Source organism: Gadus morhua, chromosome 12, assembly GCF_902167405.1.
Source record: "Gadus morhua chromosome 12, gadMor3.0, whole genome shotgun sequence".
Taxonomy (NCBI): domain Eukaryota; kingdom Metazoa; phylum Chordata; class Actinopteri; order Gadiformes; family Gadidae; genus Gadus; species Gadus morhua.
Window position 1 is genome coordinate 15,804,779 of NC_044059.1, and position 6,067 is coordinate 15,810,845.

The window sequence follows — 6,067 nt, forward strand, 5'->3', positions numbered from 1 at the left end:
CTATCCACAAGGTCAACACTGATCACCTGAAGCTGCACACTATCCCAACCCCAAGAATTCCTCGGAGGTTGAAAGTTCCCCCAGTCTCTTCCATTACCTCCACTCCACCTGCTGCCACCTCCACTCCACCTGCTGCCACCTCCACTCCACCTGCTGCCACCTCCACTCCACCTGCCACCTCCACCCCAGCTGCTGCCACCTCCACTCCACCTGCTGCCACCTCCACTCCACCTGCTGCCACCTCCACTCCACCTGCTGCCACCTCCACTCCACCTGCCACCTCCACCCCACCTGCTGCCACCTCCACTCCACCTGCTGCCACCTCCACTCCACCTGCTGCCACCTCCACTCCACCTGCTGCCACCTCCACTCCACCTGCCACCTCCACTTCAGAGAAATGTATGTAACGCTATGAAGCTCACTCTGATATTCTAAACTTTGATGTAAATGTTCAACCTTAAAAGTTCAGGTAACTCAAACAAAACAGCTGTTCAGGAGAGAAGATATTGAATCGATTTGATAATTATAACATTTTCTTTTTTTCATGTAAGATGTTACAGAGGCTTGGGACGGCAAAAATGTTCATGTTCTGCTGTCCAGAATCGGACCATACAAGCTGTTCTATTGGGACATCTGTAGGACAACTCCGGGTCAGGAACTTGAGAGTGAGGTAAGCTTCAGTATTTTATTCTCCTTTAGTTAACTCATATAACAAAGAAATCTCCAAATGCTAGTACACCATAAGTTAACTGACTTCATTTTCAAATGGATTTGCTTTCCCCAGGTGATCAATGCCACCCTGTTCAGAATGGTCCAGAAGCACAATTGCCAAGGGGGGAAAAAGGCACTTTGCATTGATACATATGCCATGACCCAAATTTGGAACAGGAAGACTTCAATTCTAAGGGTATAGGCACAGGTTTTTACTGTTACTGTTTTACTGTTTACGATTTACTGTATATAGTGGTTGTTTTTTTAACAGTAAATTGTGTGTTATTTTAGAAGTGTGATCCTTCATTATATGGAGTCATTCTGGGGGTAGTGAATGAGCCAAATCATTGGATACTCACAGTAAGTTAAACATTATCTTACGCTATGTATTCATATTTAAATTTCCAAGGCACATCCATGATTTTATTAGGATATGTGAATGTGACACATGCACAATGTGCTTATCTACATTTCTCTAGGTCATCTTCCCCTCAGAACAGAGGAGCCTTGTGCTGGATCCACTCGGCAACGATGCCTCCAAGATCACAAGATGTCTGGAGACCACAAGGTAACAGTTGGGTTCTATGGCCTGGCCCGGCAGGCGGAATGCTGCTATTTAACCATTGGAGTATGGGTGAAACAGGTGAAGGGAATGACCTTGACTGATGGGATGATGCAGTGCAGGTGTGTGAGAACTGTGGTACTGTCCATGGTGGTGCAGGAGTGCACCTCGTGCTCTGGTGACTGGGACCTGTCCATTGTGCTGGACTGGATGTTTAAGAATTGCATAATAATTTGCTGCTTTTTGTCTACTTTTCAGAGCATTCATGAGAGCGAGGGGCTGTACGGTGTCCAGGTGGAAAGCCAACACTGTGCCACATAGCCTGCAGCAGGATTCCACTTCATGTGGAATATTTGCCATCAAAGTAAGTTTTTGAATTGCATATTTCTTTACGGAAACATGAAGCAGATTTTGAAAAGGTCTCCTTTTCAACATTTAAACTCCTAGAGAGACATAAAGTTGATGAATTTTGATTAAGTTAAACTGGGCCAGTATGTTTTGAATATTCATTTATTCAAACATGTTCTTAGTATGCTGAGAAAGTCCTGGCAGAGGAGTCTCCTACTTTCCCAAACACTGAAGGGGCAGTGGTTAATTACAGGAGGGAAATTGCTAGCACTTCTCAATGAGACTGGTATGTTAACCATTTTCAAACTTCTATTAACACCATGAGGATTTCAATATCATTAATTCAATGAATATAAAAAAGTCCAGAAAGTTAGTATGTATCACTTATGGTGTATTTTCCCATGGAAATAAGAAGAAAATATTATATGCAATCAATACCATATCTTAAACAGATGATCTCAGTGAGCTGTGCCACCACTGTGGAGAGGGAGATGAGGCGCGAGGGGGGTCTCAAGACAGACCTGATGCCACTGACTGGGTAAGTTATTGTTCTAACACCACCGCTTTCGAGTTCTTGGCTCAGGTTGTTTGCAGAAGGCATGATGTAAACAAGTACCAGGGAGATCTGCCTAAATTCATGTGAATTAGGGTCTGAATGTTAAACAGCAGCTGTACATGCACATGTAACATGGATGTCAATATAACGATGTCTTAAACCATGTCTTATTGACATATATACAAACCTTGCCTGTGTCTTTGCATGACTGCGTAAGTTAAAACAGTCTTAGTTTATATTAAGTAGATAAATGCATTAAATGAACAAAAAAATAATAAACCATGGTATAAATCAACAATATATTTATTCTTTATTCTGCTCTTTATGCCAACCTGTCCAGGGAACTGTGCAATTCCCTATGAACCATCTATTTATCTACCTGCCTCACTGACTTTCTAAGGACTTCAACTGCACTTTACCTCAGTTAGATTTACATTAGATGCATCCGTTTTAGTTTGATTTATATTAGATGTGTCAGTTTTAGTTTAATTTATATTAGATGTTAGATTTATATTAGATGTATCAGTGTTAGTTAGATATATATACAGTATGTTCGTTTTTTATCATACTGTATATATTGTTTATGTATGTTCCTTGTCCTATTTTTCTTTAAGCACCAGGGGGGAGCTCTCCCAAATTTCGAGGTTCCTGTACCTGTACCTGTACTTTGACAAATAAAGATCATTCATTCATTCAGTCTGGTACAGGAGAAGACACACATTTTACGCAGATATTTAGACTGAACTTTTTTCCCATTCAATCTGACCTCGGTTTAAGATAACATTAATAAGATTTACTTTATTAATCCTGAGGGGAATTGTTGTGTTTCAGATCCAGTGTGACACCTGTGGAAGGTGGTACCACGAGGGTTGTGTTGGGAGACCTGACAGAGATCCTATGTACAGCTGTCCTGCATGCCCCCAGGCTCAAATGAGTCGATGCCGTCCAAAACGGTCCAAAAAAAGATAACCATGTCACATGATTATCACCCCTTCCCGTGAGGATGGACACTGTCTTTCAGCGACCCTCACAACCCCCACCACCCCCCCCCCACCCCTTCCCGTGAGGATGGACACTGTCTTTCAGCGACCCTCACAACCCTCATCACCACCCCCCCCCCCCACCCCTTCCCGTGAGGATGGACACTGTCTTTCAGCGACCCTCACAACCCTCATCACCCCCCCCCCCCCCACCCCTTCCCGTGAGGATGGACACTGTGTATCAGCGACCCTCACAACCCTCATCACCACCCCCCCCCCCCCCCCCTTCCCGTGAGGATGGACACTGTGTCTCAGCGACCCCCAAAACCCTCATCCCCCCCCCCCCCCCCCACCCCTTCCCGTGAGGATGGACACTGTGTATCAGCGACCCTCACAACCCTCATCACCACCCCCCCCCCCCACCCCTTCCCGTGAGGATGGACACTGTGTATCAGCGACCCTCACAACCCCCACCACCCCCCCACCCCTTTCAAGTGTGCATATTGTATATAGTTCTATTGTATATAGTTCTCTGCAAACCTATGGTGGCATCATGCCTTCACTGTGCATATTGTATGTAGTTCTCTGCAAACCTATGGTGGCATCATGCCTTCACTGTGCATATTGTATGTAGTTCTCTGCAAACCTATGGTGGCATCATGCCTTCACTGTGCATATTGTATGTAGTTCTCTGCAAACCTATGGTGGCATCATGCCTTCACTGTGCATATTGTATGTAGTTCTCTGCAAACCTATGGTGGCATCATGCCTTCACTGTGCATATTGTATGTAGTTCTCTGCAAACCTATGGTGGCATCATGCCTTCACTGTGCATATTGTATGTAGTTCTCTGCAAACCTATGGTGGCATCATGCCTTCAGTGTGCATATTGTATATAGTTCTCTGCAAACCTATGGTGGCATCATGCCTTCAGTGTGTCTTGAACAACCACACAAGGTTGCCAATTTATATGAATTTTGTTGATGTATTTGCACGTTTAATCTTGCTGAATTCTACAAGGCAAATTAATTAATTTAAAACTTTAATGGGGCCGTTCCCCGTTCTCGCAGACATGAATAATTGTGTCCAAATACAGATATGAGGACGACAAATTACCTGAAAACACTTGGTTGGGGTTTGACTCATTTTTCCTGCATTTACAGTGTGGGCGCAGAATTCGACGGCGCGCTAGATTGATTGTGGCATCGTTGATTGCGACCTGCGTTGCTTGTGGACTCTGTGATGATCGCAGACATGAATAATTGTGTCCAAATACAGATATGAGGACGACAAATGACCTGAAAACATTTGGTTGGGGTTTGACTCATTTTCCCCGCATTTACAGTGTGGTCGCAGATTTCGACGGTCTGTTGTCATGAATTGTGACCCATCGGGGATTGCGACCTGCTGCTTGTGGACTCTGTGATGATCGCAGATATGAATAATTGTGTCCAAATACAGATATGAGGACGACAAATGACCTGAAAACACTTGGTTGGGGTTTGACTCATTTTTCCTGCATTTACAGTGTGGGCGCAGAATTCGACGGTGCGCTAGATTGATTGTGGCATCGTTGATTGCGACCTGCGTTGCTTGTGGACTCTGTGATGATCGCAGACATGAATAATTGTGTCCAAATACAGATATGAGGACGACAAATGACCTGAAAACATTTGGTTGGGGTTTGACTCATTTTCCCCGCATTTACAGTGTGGTCGCAGATTTCGACGGTCTGCTGTCATGAATTGTGACCCATCGGGGATTGCGACCTGCTGCTTGTGGACTCTGTGATGATCGCAGATATGAATAATTGTGTCCAAATACAGATATGAGGACGACAAATGACCTGAAAACACTTGGTTGGGGTTTGACTCATTTTTCCTGCATTTACAGTGTGGGCGCAGAATTCGACGGTGCGCTAGATTGATTGTGGCATCGTTGATTGCGACCTGCGTTGCTTGTGGACTCTGTGATGATCGCAGACATGAATAATTGTGTCCAAATACAGATATGAGGACGACAAATGACCTGAAAACATTTGGTTGGGGTTTGACTCATTTTCCCCGCATTTACAGTGTGGTCGCAGATTTCGACGGTCTGCTGTCATGAATTGTGACCCATCGGGGATTGCGACCTGCTGCTGGTGGACTCTGTGATGATCGCAGATATGAATAATTGTGTCCAAATACAGATATCTGGACGACAAATGACCTGAAAACACTTGGTTGGGGTTTGACTCATTTTTCCTGCATTTACAGTGTGGGCGCAGAATTCGACGGTGCGCTAGATTGATTGTGGCATCGTTGATTGCGACCTGCGTTGCTTGTGGACTCTGTGATGATCGCAGACATGAATAATTGTGTCCAAATACAGATATGAGGACGACAAATGACCTGAAAACATTTGGTTGGGGTTTGACTCATTTTCCCCGCATTTACAGTGTTGTCGCAGATTTCGACGGTCTGCTGTCATGAATTGTGACCCATCGGGGATTGCGACCTGCTGCTTGTGGACTCTGTGATGATCGCAGATATGAATAATTGTGTCCAAATACAGATATGAGGACGACAAATGACCTGAAAACACTTGGTTGGGGTTTGACTCATTTTTCCTGCATTTACAGTGTGGGCGCAGAATTCGACGGTGCGCTAGATTGATTGTGGCATCGTTGATTGCGACCTGCGTTGCTTGTGGACTCTGTGATGATCGCAGACATGAATAATTGTGTCCAAATACAGATATGAGGACGACAAATGACCTGAAAACATTTGGTTGGGGTTTGACTCATTTTCCCCGCATTTACAGTGTGGTCGCAGATTTCGACGGTCTGCTGTCATGAATTGTGACCCATCGGGGATTGCGACCTGCTGCTTGTGGACTCTGTGATGATCGCAGTTATGAATAATTGTG

The 6,067-nt window shown here is 44.6% G+C and overlaps 1 long non-coding RNA gene across 1 annotated transcript; it reads left to right on the forward strand.

Annotated features, from left to right (window-relative positions):
• Positions 1–357: 357 nt before the first annotated feature.
• Positions 358–3,217, forward strand: LOC115555160 (uncharacterized). Its single transcript, XR_003978829.1, has 9 exons — positions 358–399; positions 552–670; positions 785–907; positions 1,003–1,071; positions 1,191–1,279; positions 1,532–1,637; positions 1,804–1,907; positions 2,074–2,159; positions 3,009–3,217. It is a non-coding gene; the product is annotated as an uncharacterized LOC115555160 (long non-coding RNA).
• Positions 3,218–6,067: the final 2,850 nt, after the last annotated feature.